The sequence below is a fragment of the Nipponia nippon genome, unplaced genomic scaffold (genome assembly GCF_047370975.1).
Source record: "Nipponia nippon isolate SJK-2023a ecotype South Korea unplaced genomic scaffold, ASM4737097v1 scaffold_7, whole genome shotgun sequence".
In the NCBI taxonomy this organism is placed as follows: Eukaryota; Metazoa; Chordata; class Aves; order Pelecaniformes; family Threskiornithidae; genus Nipponia; species Nipponia nippon.
This window is the reverse complement of record NW_028262391.1, coordinates 42,794,262-42,806,464: the sequence shown is the minus strand read 5'-3', so window position 1 is coordinate 42,806,464 and position 12,203 is coordinate 42,794,262. Positions and strand designations below refer to the sequence as shown.

At 47.3% G+C, this 12,203-nt stretch overlaps 1 protein-coding gene across 2 annotated transcripts in view; it reads right to left on the bottom strand.

Annotated features, from left to right (window-relative positions):
* The window catches only part of CHST8 (carbohydrate sulfotransferase 8), a 186,144-nt gene extending 175,012 nt beyond the window's left edge, over nucleotides 1–11,132 (bottom strand). For both annotated transcript variants that reach the window (XM_087740357.1, XM_087740359.1), the window contains exon 1: nucleotides 11,045–11,132. The gene's annotated coding sequence lies outside the window, so the exon portion shown is untranslated. The remainder of the gene's footprint in view (nucleotides 1–11,044) is intronic.
* Between the last annotated feature and the right edge of the window lie 1,071 nt (nucleotides 11,133–12,203).

The following is a 12,203-nucleotide window of genomic DNA, read 5'->3' as shown; positions in this document are numbered from 1 at the left end:
AAAAGCCAACTCTAGTTGGTCTCCATTGAAAGAATGAGATTTCTAAGGCTGAGCGGGACTTTTTGAAGAGAAAGCTTTTCCTGGAGGAAACAAGTGAGTACGACCCTATGAGCTCTGGTGGTGGGTCCCTGCCACGCAAGCTCTCCCCACTACTTCTCTTTGCCCTAGAAATGCAAGGGAATGGGGTCAACCAGGTCTGAGACAGGCTGATATTAATTCTCTAACATGTCAGAGAAAGGTGTTTCTAACGCATGCCCAGCACACTTCATAAGGCGTGCTAATAACAAACAACAGCGAGTTCACAGTCCAGAAGATCCCCTGGAGGTGGGGTTCGGTTGCTTGGAGGAGCGTGGGAGGAGGCAGGAAGGCTGTTGCTACCCACGGGCATGGGGCTCCCGCTGCAAAGCGAGACACGATTATCACAGAGCTCGCCGTTGGCTGGCATCTAGTCAAACTCCTGGGTACACAGCAACCAGTACCCAGGGTGGTTTACAGCACAATTGCAGAGCTACTGCCAAAATAAATACTCGGTGTACAGCACAGAAACCTCTTATACAGAAACCTTCCATAAATACTGCTTGCTGCCCTTTCCTTTCAGGGAACCACAGCAAAGGTGTCTGCACACCCAGCACTGCTGCCGTCTAAGGGCCTTTCCACAAAGCTCCCTTGTGGGCATTGCCCCTAACTTGCCAGAGAAGAGACGTTGTTTTGCGTGACACCCCTCTCGGTGCTTTCTTTACAACAGAGTACCCAAGCATCACTGCATGGCTGCTTGGCAGCTGCCACCAGCGCTTGCAGGACTGGGGGGAAAACAAGGGCTGCAGCACATTGTGCAAAAGCAAATAGGAGACACTAAATGTGAGCTTGCTGCAGCTTTAATGCCAGTCCAGAAGAAGCACTGGAGTAGCAACACTGTATCTGAAACAATTTTGTGCCATTTTAATAGTTTAATTTTAGTTTTCAGTGAAACAGAAAAGCCTAATGAATCTATGCTGAAGTTCTTCAGTTGAGGGTCACCACTTTTTAGACCAATGCAGATAGCAGATGAATGTTTTGCCAGCGGTATCTTAGTGGCGAGCATCTTGCAGAGGGAGTTTCTTCGTTTCATTGGTTTCTTGTTTGCAAAGAACTACTTAATGTAATGATTCTCTGATGTCTTCACAACAGATAATAGAAGGAGCATTTCAAAAGAGACCTATGTGAAGTCAGGGGTACGACTGGGTTACAGAGAAGGTTTGTTCATGGTAAATGCTAATCACTAAAAATATCAGATGCAATACTTTGAAGACCAAAACCAGTGACAAGTTTTGCTCTTCTTTGGTTTTAAAGCTAAATCTGTATAATTTGCTGTGCTGAAAATCCCTGACAATTACTGGTGAAATAACAAATCTAAAAAAGAGAAAGAAAGAATCTTTTTTATTTGAAAATTATTCCCCATCCTAAGGAATCCAGATAGGTATGTACAAACCAGTATTTCTGGAAGATATGTCCTTGAAAAATCTGGAAAGAATAAAGGAACAAAAAAGCTGCATGGGTCTGCTGCAGCTTCCCCAAAGTTGCTTTCATTCAGTAACTTTGTTAAAACAATCCGCAGTTACGCACATAAGCTCAAATGATCGTATTTCTGAATAGCTATTTAACTGAAGGGAACGACAGTCATTCTAAAGACGTATCTCTGTTACAATCTGTAATGAATGTAATCTTCAAGGGGCAGTAACTTCTCTCAATTACACAATTTTTCTGTTAAAAATGGCATATGTTACAGTCTGGGTTGTCAGCTCCTCTGGCCATGGGCACACACATTTCTCAGTAAAGCATCTTAGGCACCCCCAGTATACTATCAATAAGATCAGTAATAATGTTAAAATGTTTTTTGTTTGTTTTTTTTTTAATCACATGTTAACATTATCTTTCAAGTTATTTTTCCAATATAAATACATAGGGCACAACAGCTGTTTGGAGATCTCCAATTAGAGCTGTTTTGTGGCTATCGCTGCAGAAAATGCCTTTGGCTAATACAATTTAAACCTCTTCTGTAAATGCATTTCATGCTTTGAAGTTAGCTAATAATGTCTGTCATTTAAGAACAATGTTCTGTGATTTGCTCCTATTAGTAAAAGGAAGAAAATGAGCGCTCCCCTCCACTCCCTGCTCCCCACCTGCCTGAGCGCTGGTGATGTGCTGCCCTTGATTTACTGAGAGCTGCCGTGCTGCGGGGCTGTGCTGGGTGGGAAGGCGGCGAGGACCCCGGGACGACATTTTTACAAAGAGCGCAGGCGGCCGGGGGAACTTCAGAGTTAGGTCCCAAGGTCACAGCCAGAATCGAGAAGGAGAACTATAAATTACAAAGCACTGGACTGCAGCCAAGCCCATGGGAAGCTACATTTAGCATATCATTCTCTAAGCAGCAGGATGAAACCTTAACTCCCTTTCAGACAGAATTTGAATGGAATTTGTTATAAGAACACTCTGATTGAAATATCACCAATTGACTTTCCATGACAACTCAGAAACAGGTTGCAGTTGCGGGGGGATCCTCTTCCAAGCAGCCCAAAATGATGATGAGGAGGAGGATAGAGCCCTATCAAACATTTATGAAAACCAGATGAATTTCTGTGTTAGCAACATGCTGATATCGTAACAGAGACCTCAAATAAACTCCTGACATTAACCTAAGCTCAGATTTCTCCCAGCGTAAACCAAAGGTTGAACAACAAGCTGATTTAGTATTTTGAAGTAAAAATGCCGCAATAGAGGTTAATAGCAATGTCATTAGAACAATACAGTGCAGGTAAGTGTGATGATTTATTACTTGTAGATACTATTTAGACACTGCCATCAGTGCTGTAGACCTCCTGTGTAAGGCGCAGAATCAGAAGAACTTTACATGAGCTATAGGCTCCTTGGGCAGTGGCTCCCATGTGCTACACACATGTGCAATATCTAATGCTGTGGGGATACACCGAGTCCTCCAGAAATTGCAGCATACACAAAACAATACGGGCAGTGCTATTTCAAAGCATTAAAAAAACACAGTTTTTATGAGAAAAGGATGAATTAATTATTTTAAGGATGCAAAAGGATGCAAAAGTTACTTCAGATTTTAAATGTTGAAAAAATACAAAAAAGAAATGATCCATGTAAATTTTCTGTATCACAAACGTAAAACCTCTGCCTCTGCATCTCGCTGTTGCAGCATTAACTCTGAGGCCCGTATTTAAAGATGTGAGATAATATTATTGTCAGTTCTGTGGGAAAAGGGGCAGCTTGAAAGCAAATCCCTTCCCCCTTGTCTGCAAAGGAAGAATACTGGCATTACATGCTGAGACAGCTGCCATCCTTCCATCCTGGCACTAAGTTAGGTGATGCAAAGCAGTGAAGAGATGCTGGGGAGTTTGGGGAGGGCTGCGTAAAGGCAGGCAAGAGTAGTAATTTATCGGACAGCAGCTTCCTCAGATGGATCATACAGTGGTAACTAATAAGTAGATGTGAACCATTTTGCTATTAAGTTATAACTGATTCTTTAAAACACTGTCACAGGGCTTTGTGACCAGGGAAGGTACTATTAGCAAGAAACACTAACAATGTCATCTGAATAGCTGCTGTGAAGAAAGGCCAGAAAAGTAATAAACTAGCTTCTGTAGTTGGAGAGTTGGTTTTTTTGAATGCAAGTGTGATAAAGTGTACTTTTGGGGAAAGCTGGAAAAAAGCATCTAAGTATTTGTAAAACATCATAGAGATGGCAGGGAATGAACTTTCCCTAGAACTGATGGATGTGGAAATCTGTGTTGAATGACAAAGTTCTGGAGTGGGAGACACGAGGATGAAATAATAGCTGGTCGTGCTCCATCTTATACCCTGATGCTGTGATAACCTCCAGATGAACAGGTTTTGGTCACTGCGGATTACGACAGGATTATCTCTTCTCTTACTTGAGAAACCAGGCAAATACATTTCTGCTGCAAGAAAGGAGGGGCTGCGTTCTGTAAATATTCCTTTCTCTGAGTCTTTGGCATTTGCTAAAATGAAGAAAATAACTGCTCTTCTGAACTGCAAAACAAAGAAGAGATTCACAGCATCCTCCCGTGTATGTGCCTGCAGATTCGTATGTTTTATTGACCAGGATGCTACTTTTACAATTTCTTCCTTTATTTCATAGATCTTTTCACAAATGGATTTTGTGATCCCTAAGAAATGAGATGTCCAAAGGTTCACAAAACAACAATCTTTGTGGGTTTTTTGCCAAGTGAACGAGCAATGTAGTTTTTATCCCTTCTTATGCACTAGTCTGACTTCTGATGCACCCTTCAGATTTCTGAATTTATTTCACTAATTCAGCTCATACTGATTTATATGCTTTAAGCAGATCAAGCAGCTCATGCAAAAAAACCTGTTAAAGTATATTAAATAATTACTTCTGTAACATCTTCCATTAAAGAACTTAAAAGCAACAGAAAAATTAATTTATCTTCTTTGAGCTAAGTAGTATCCCCATTCCAGGATATAAAAATGAAGGCATACTAAATCAAATATTCAAAAACAGGTGCCTAAAGTTAGTCATCTAAATATACATGTCACTAGCTAGCTACTGCTTTGATTCTACCCACTCAGAAGGGGATCATTTTTGCATTTGAGGGTCACACTCAATAGAACGAGAAACCAACATTTCTCAAACTATTTCTGTGCAGGTATTAGAGGGACCCAAATTTAAAACCCAGGCTCTCCTGTGGCTTTTGCTCAAATTAGCAACTGTTAAAAAATAAAGCAACTTTTATTTAGCTCCTAGCAATAAGTGGATGTCAGATTGCAGGCATTCAAGTTCAAAAACCACTCAGAAAGTTTATGTAACTGATCCTGCCACCTTTCCCAACATGAGTAATTACTGCTCTGTCAACAAGTGTCATTTACGTACATTAACTGACTTTCATGAGATTGGTTACTGTACGAATGGGGGTTGGAAGATCAGGCCCTAGGAGATTTTATCGTGGTCGTGCTGCTCTTTGGCAGCCCTCCTGCCTGCCTTCTGTCCTCATCACAGGCGCAACCTCCAGCCCCCTCTCCCAGGGCAAGGACTTGCACCTCCGAGTGAGTGAGGCTTATTCCTGATGAAGAGTGAAAGACCATTTATGGATGCTGTGTTACGCATTTCAAATTAAGTATTTTAAGGGAGGTGCAATAATTGTCAGGTCTGCATATTTAATGGACCTTGGGCTATAAACATGCTCAAAAAGTGCCTAGTTAGTATCAGTTTGACAGTGAATTGGCACACTGCTCAGCTCTGATGCATCAAATTAGTATTGACCCACAAAATATTACTGAAAGGCTTCTTAAATCTGCCAAGTTTTGAAATCAATTTGGGAGAAACAGGGCTCTTCCCCCCAGCCCGCCTTTTTTTAAGTCCTTTCTAATTCCCTACCAGAAGTCCAAGGGCATTAGTTCAGAAATCCTTTAGAAATGTTAATTCTTTTCAAACTTTGTTTCCCCATCCTCATTCAAGAGTGATCAGTTCCTCTTAGGGTGTTTCTTCGGCGTACAATTTAAAATCCCCTCCCGCTCGCTCTGGGTCAGGAGGAGCAGAGCTGTGACCGCGCAGTGCCCAGCCGAGGTTCAGCTGGGCTCCGTGCAGACGATGCGCGTTTGATATTCTGGGATGCAGGTGCTCCGCTGCCTCCAGCGGATGGCTAATAACTTCCAGGTGGGATTTGAAGGAACTGGCACTGCCCCATTGCATTCCTCTATGGCTTCGGTCCTGGCAGCCTCAGCAGCTTCCCCTCTCCCTGCGTGGTATTAATACAGCTGCGCTCAGCGGACCCGACTATGCTGGAACACCCTCAATAAACAGGAAAGCTGGCACGCTCTGCTCTCTGAAGGGTTCACGACTCTGCTGCAGTTTCAGCTCCGTCTGCCAGCCCCGGGGTTTGTTAACCTTCCTGGCAGCCTGCAAAGCCACTCTGCTCTGGGGTGTGCTGCCACGGGACTGGTGGAGGCTGGGCGACAGTCTGCCATGAGGGTGAAGAGTTTGAAGGAGGCTTACGCTGCTGGAGGAGGCTCGTCCTGGTTGGTATTAGCTCACTTTGCTTGCATTTTGCTCTATGGATTTTCAATAACTATGATAGAAGAGCATACATTGAAACAAAAGAATTAAGATATAACGGTGACATTTTTCTCTGTCTGTTATCTTTGTCCAAGCAGGGATACAAATGGTAGGGTAAGGTTCCAGTGTCTAGTCACAGAGCTTTCCTTGAAAACACGCTATAACAGCTATTGGAACGTTTTGCCAGCAAAAGTCATGTAACAGCACCTGTGAGAGAGGCTCGTGACATTGGTTTTTATCCCCTGAAAGAATGGAAAATGGGTGGCTTTCAGAAGAAAGCCACTGAATGGGCTGTTTAATGGTTGCTTACTATTAGGGATGCATACTGCGGTGTGGTTACCATGAGGTAGCACATGCCAGCACCTAATGGCTCCAAAAGTGGCACTGCCCGACCTGGAAGGTTGTCCCCAGCATGGCAGGGAGTGTGCTGCAACCGTGTCCCCCCTTGTTCCAACCTTTCTCAGCTGTCCTCCCGTTCTGCTCTTCACCAGTGGGGTCACACTGTGAAGACAGGGCCCTGCTGTCCCCTGACTTGCTCTTCTCGCAGCATGTGCTCCACCGCTGAAGCCACAGCTCCAGGTTTCAGTGGTGGCACTGGGAGCGGAGACTGCACCTGCAGAACATCTCCCTGCAGACTGGCTGCTCCAGCTCCCATTGGACTGCCATGGTTGTGCCTCCCGGAGATGGAAAATTCCCGGAAACATCCATGGGATCTCATTCGTTTGTAGTTGTCCCCACCAGCTCCCACTCAGCATCAGAAATGGGAGGAGGCTGAAGGTGTTACTCCTATGGCTCCGCTGAAGCCAGGGAGAAATGTCGGCTGCTGTGTGATGACTAAGGCTCACATGCTTATTACTTCTATCAGTTAGAGCTCTTAATCACTTTGTGCTGTTTGATCATATAACATGAATTCACTTCAAGCTGTGAAATTCACCATTTTTGCCATGACTAATCTGTGAAATCTGCCACCTTCCTTCGTGGTTCGCTTTGTGCCCTAGTTAGGCATCATCTGTCTGATTAGGGAAATCTGTGATTTGTTTCTTGCAGTTGAGCCAATACAATTTCATTCCCTTTGCACTCAACTGTGATTTTGTTGTCACTTTTGCCTTTTGATGCGATGGGGACGGAGCGGTGTGGAAGCCATCTTTGCCGGGGTTTGCACCCAGTGAGTCCCGGCTTTCCTCCTCTACATAACGTGTGGGTAGGGCTCAGTCTTGCATCGGTGGGACTCAACCTGAGGCTTTAGCCCTGGCTTTGGTTAAAACCACTTAGGTCTATTATATAATGTTTACCATCTTACTACATTTCTCCCAGCCTGGTTGCTGCAATATTTTGAAAATTATTTCCCACCTGCCTTGCCAGTGCCTTGTTTCACGATACATTCATCTGTTACTCTTTATATTGAACATTGCTGGCATTACTAAATGCTATAAATGTACCCAGTATACCATAAAAATACACAAGCAGCTGACTGGTCTTGCCTACAAGAAATACTATTAATCTTTCATTTTTCACATGCTCTGGGCAAGATCCAGAGGGTGCTTAAAGAACATCTCATAACTGAATCAGGTCCTAAATTCCGATTTTCTCACTGATTGGTTAATGTCTAAAAATATTTTCCCACACTTTTAATGTCTTAATTGTTCTTTGAAGACGTTGCCAGCTCATCCATCCTTTTACCCATAATTTACACCTTACAAACTCAGTGAAATATTATTTTAGTATTTCTGTCACTGAAATACAATGATAAATGGTCTTCTTTTAAGATCAGTGGGAACAGTATAATGGATGTGCAGGAGAGCTTATTGACTTGCTCTTGCCAAAATGGAGTCCTGCCATGAAGTTCAGAGGGATCACGAGCTGCCCTGGATTCTCCTCATGCTTTGAATAGTCCTTTTTAATGGTAAAGCTTATGGGTTTGTGCTACACAGAGTTTTATGAGATAATGATAGGAGGGCAAAAGAAACCTTCCCTCCTAGCTCTACTTGTTTTCACCTTAACTTTCCATCGCTCCCCGTATTCTGCCTTTTTTTACCAGTTTCACTCAGTCTAAGTTAATCACCTCCCTGTCTGAAACGCAATCATGTAAATAAGATCAGCAGCACCATCTCTATTAACAAATAAATAAATGGACAAATCTCATAGAATCCCTGGCTGTAATTAACCCTTGATCAGAAACCTGGAGGAGGAGGTTCAGGAACGTCCCACGTGCACATTCCTTACTTTGTCCAGCTATCAGAAAACCTACGGGCCTGATCCTGCTTCCGCTCCTATGGTTGATAAAATTTCTTTGAATGACTCTGAGAGCAGGATTAAGCCTGGTGCTCAGCACGCCGTGCTCTTCTCTGTATCTGCTGCATTCAGCACGGGAGTCTTGCAGCCGTGCTAGCCCAAGCTATTTACTTACCACCACTGTGGACTAATCAGATGGCAATAAAAGCTTTTACTGTGCCATCCTGTTTGTGATCAGCAGAAACATAAAAAGCATGTTAGCAAATTGATTTTTGGCATTAATTGTAAGCAGAGAGCATTTACTGAGTACGGATAGGTTGGTTGTTTTTTTTTTTTCAGGCAGAAAAATTCTATTTTAGTATTTTAAAAGTGATTCTGGAAGATGCTGAGCTAAGCCCAACGGACATACTTTTCAAATACCATAAGGCAAAGAGTAGTTACTGAATCTCCTCAGTCTTATTAGCTTACATAAACATAAAAATTTGAATAATGTTTAAAAAGCTAAATTCTCCAGATAATCCATAATCAGTAAATGTTCATTACTGAGATGTAGCAAATATGCATGAGATTTCCCCTGTGACATTTTGGTTACACGATTTAAAAGGCGTAGCAAAACCCTGTTCCACGCGGGGCCGGGCAGAAACTTCCACAGGCTCCAAAGGTCACTCGGCCGCAGCTCGGACCTTCCTGGTCCCCTTCAGGCACGGGCAGGAGAAAGTCAGACTTCACTGTCTCGTTTTACAGCTCTGGTGATTTATAAATAAATCATCTCCACATGATGATTGATGTCTCCATATAAATAATTAAGTCTTGACCTTATGTCATGACACCTGCTAAATTTTTTGGCACTTAAAACCAGCGCTCAGGAGAGATCCTTGACACCGGATAAATAAAGGTAGAACTAGATTGGGGGGGGAGTCAGGTTTTTGTTTACCCTCATTTTGTTCTGTTTGATTCCGCCAGCTAATTGATGATGATGATTATTAATCTCCGTTGCCGTCTACTCTATGGATTTAATTCCTGCCTGTGATTGCTGTTGGAAAGTTTGCTCCGTTAGAAGCAGACTTTGATTAGATTTCCAGTAGCCACAGTTTCCCAGAGCTCCCCCAAATTGCCGTGTGACCTAGCCCGGGCACTTCACACCTATTTTTGTTTGCGATTTACTTTGCTCGGTGGCAGAGCTCCAGTAACCTGGGTGACACTGTCATTCTGCTCAACCAGGCTAGGTAGCAGGTGTCAGCAAAAGTTTAATTTGGAAGCTCATGAATTCAAAAGAAGAGCTTAACGGTTATCCCCAGCACAGAGAGCTGCTGTGGCCTGCTCCTGGAAAAGAGAAAATCCTGGGGACATGAAAGGAATTGATGAGACGCCAGGCATCTGACAAAATGAAATCTTCTTGGGATAAACTGGGGATAGCTTTCTCATCAAATGGTGAGCATCATTAATAAACAAAATGGATTTAGCGACTGCATTTCCGATTTTCACTTCTGAGACCGTTCACGTTTACCATTCATCCTCCCTCACTGGTACTGTATATACAGCCTATTCTCTGAAGAGCTGCAACTTTTAAATCTTGCAATAAAATACGAGCGTTTCAGGGTAGCGTCTAACATAAAAAAAATGAGCATCTCTGGGTTTTTTTAAGCATGTTAATCTGCACACACTGCAAGTCAGCTACAGACAGAAAGCAACATTATAATACAATTATAATAAGGGGCTTTCCTAACCCCTCAAAAAGCTTAAAAAAATAACCACGCAGCTACGACTGGGTATCGCATCGTTCCTGGCTACTTTCACAGCCAACACCGGGGAATCCCAGATGTCAGCGAGGTGCCTGGGCTGTCCGGTCGCCCATCACTAGCACGCTGGTGCTAGCACACTTGTACAAAATTATTCTTTGCTGTGTATTTGTCGGGTTTTGAATGTGTACGCTCTTAAGGGCTGAGTGAGATGCAAGGTGGCACTGCGAGGTCCGAGTTGCCGGTGTGACCGGGCAGGGGAACATGGGACTCGCCGAGGAGCGCACCTACGGGAGAACAGCGCCTAAAGCAAACCCCTGTTCCCCTCCAGAGCAACTCCAGAGATGAGAAAGTGCCTTAATACCCCCTCCTGCTCGCGCATAGACTGAACTCCGGCTGCACTGGATTTCCAGTCTCGGGAGCTGCCGGCATTTATCAACTAGTTTGCTTTGGATCGCGTTATTTTCCTTACAGAAACCCAAGCCAGACCCGCGCCCGCGAGCAGTCAGCCGGGCGGAGGCGCCGGCTCCATCCCTCCCCTGGAGTTGGGGTCCCGCTGCCGGCGCCCCCGAAGCCCCGTGCCCGAGCGGCGCTGGCCCGGCGCCGCCCGCCCGCGGTGGGAGCGGAGCGGAGCGGAGCGGAGCGGGGGACGCGCCGCAGCCCCGGGGCCACCGCACCGCGCCCGGCCCCGAGCGCGGCACCTGCGCCTCCGCCCCGCCCCCCCCCCAATTACCGGCACGGTTAATTACGGCGTCGGCCGCTCGCCCCGCCGCCGCGGGCCGGGAGGGCAGCACCGGGGGGAGGGGGTCGCGCCGCGCCGCCGGGGCCGGGGGACGCGGGGCCCCAGCGCGGCCCCGCCGCAAGTTTGGGCACTTTCCCGAAGTGGCGCGGGGAAAAGTTGGGGAGCGGGTGGGGGGTACGGGAAGGGTACGGGGGGGCGCAGCCCTGCCCGGTCCCGCGGGGGCGACTCGACACTGACCTGCGCCGCGCCCGCGCCGCCTCCCCGCGCTCAGCGCATCCTCCGCGCCGCTGCCGCCGCTCTGCGCGCCGCAGCCGCGGCTCCGCGCCGGCGATCCTCGGCGGGGAGGAGAGAGCGAAGCGGGACAGCCCGCCCGGAGACGGGAGGCCGCCGCCCCCCTCCCCGCCTACCCGCCCCCCTCCGCCGCCGCCGCCGCGCCCCGGCCCCGCTCGGCTCGGCTCGGCTCGGCTCGGCCCGGCGGCAGCGCGGCCCCCGCCCCGCGCCCCGCTGCGCACCTGCGGGAGCCGGTGCGGCCGCCGGCGGCGGGGAGCGCGGCCCGGCCCTGCGGCGCCCTCGGCGCATCGTCCCTCGCCGCGGCACGGGGAGAGCGCGGGCGGTGCCGCCGCCGCCGCCGCCGCCGTTCCAGGGGTGCCGTTCGCTTCTCAAGTTTGACACGTTCGCGCGGCGCCGTCCGCCCCCCCGGCCGCCTTCACGGCTGCTGAATTATGCATTGTCTGAAGGGCAGATTACCGCCGTGCGGAACGGGGGGCTGCCGAAAGAAGCGTCTGTGTGTCTGTGTGTGTGTGTACGCACAGGCGCGCACACAGCTCCTGCTGGGAGGCCGCATCGTGAGCTTGTGCCTGGGCGTCTCTGACCGAAATATCGCAGCCCCCGAGTGGGAAGTTGCGGGGAGGGCGGAAGGGTCCCGGGCAGGGCGCTGGGGGAAGCCGCTGCCTCCCCGCTGCCGGCCGGCCTTTGGGGGAGCGGGGCAGGGAGCCGCCTCGCGTACCTTCAATGTGGATAGAGGCATCCTGCCGGGCATCTCCTCCTCCGGTCTGCAATTTAGCGTTATTGAAAATACATGTATTTTAAGACCAGTTGGGAAGATCGATGGCCCACACTTACTCCCAAAAGAAGGTGGTTTTGAACACAAACCCCAAGGGGAGAAACAGTAGAAGTAATGGAAAGAGAATTGAAGCCATGATGCTCTTAAACAATAAATTGGAGCAGATGTGCTGTAGCCAGGGCATGGTGGGGTCCCAGGTGCCTTGTCTAGAGCCTGGAATGTGAACTGTGGAGTAACTGGACCGAAGGTGCCTCTTTCACTCTCTGCTGGCTATTTTCCACCCTAAAATACCCAGAGGCTTCTCCTGCACAACTGTGCAGCAGAATAAATGGT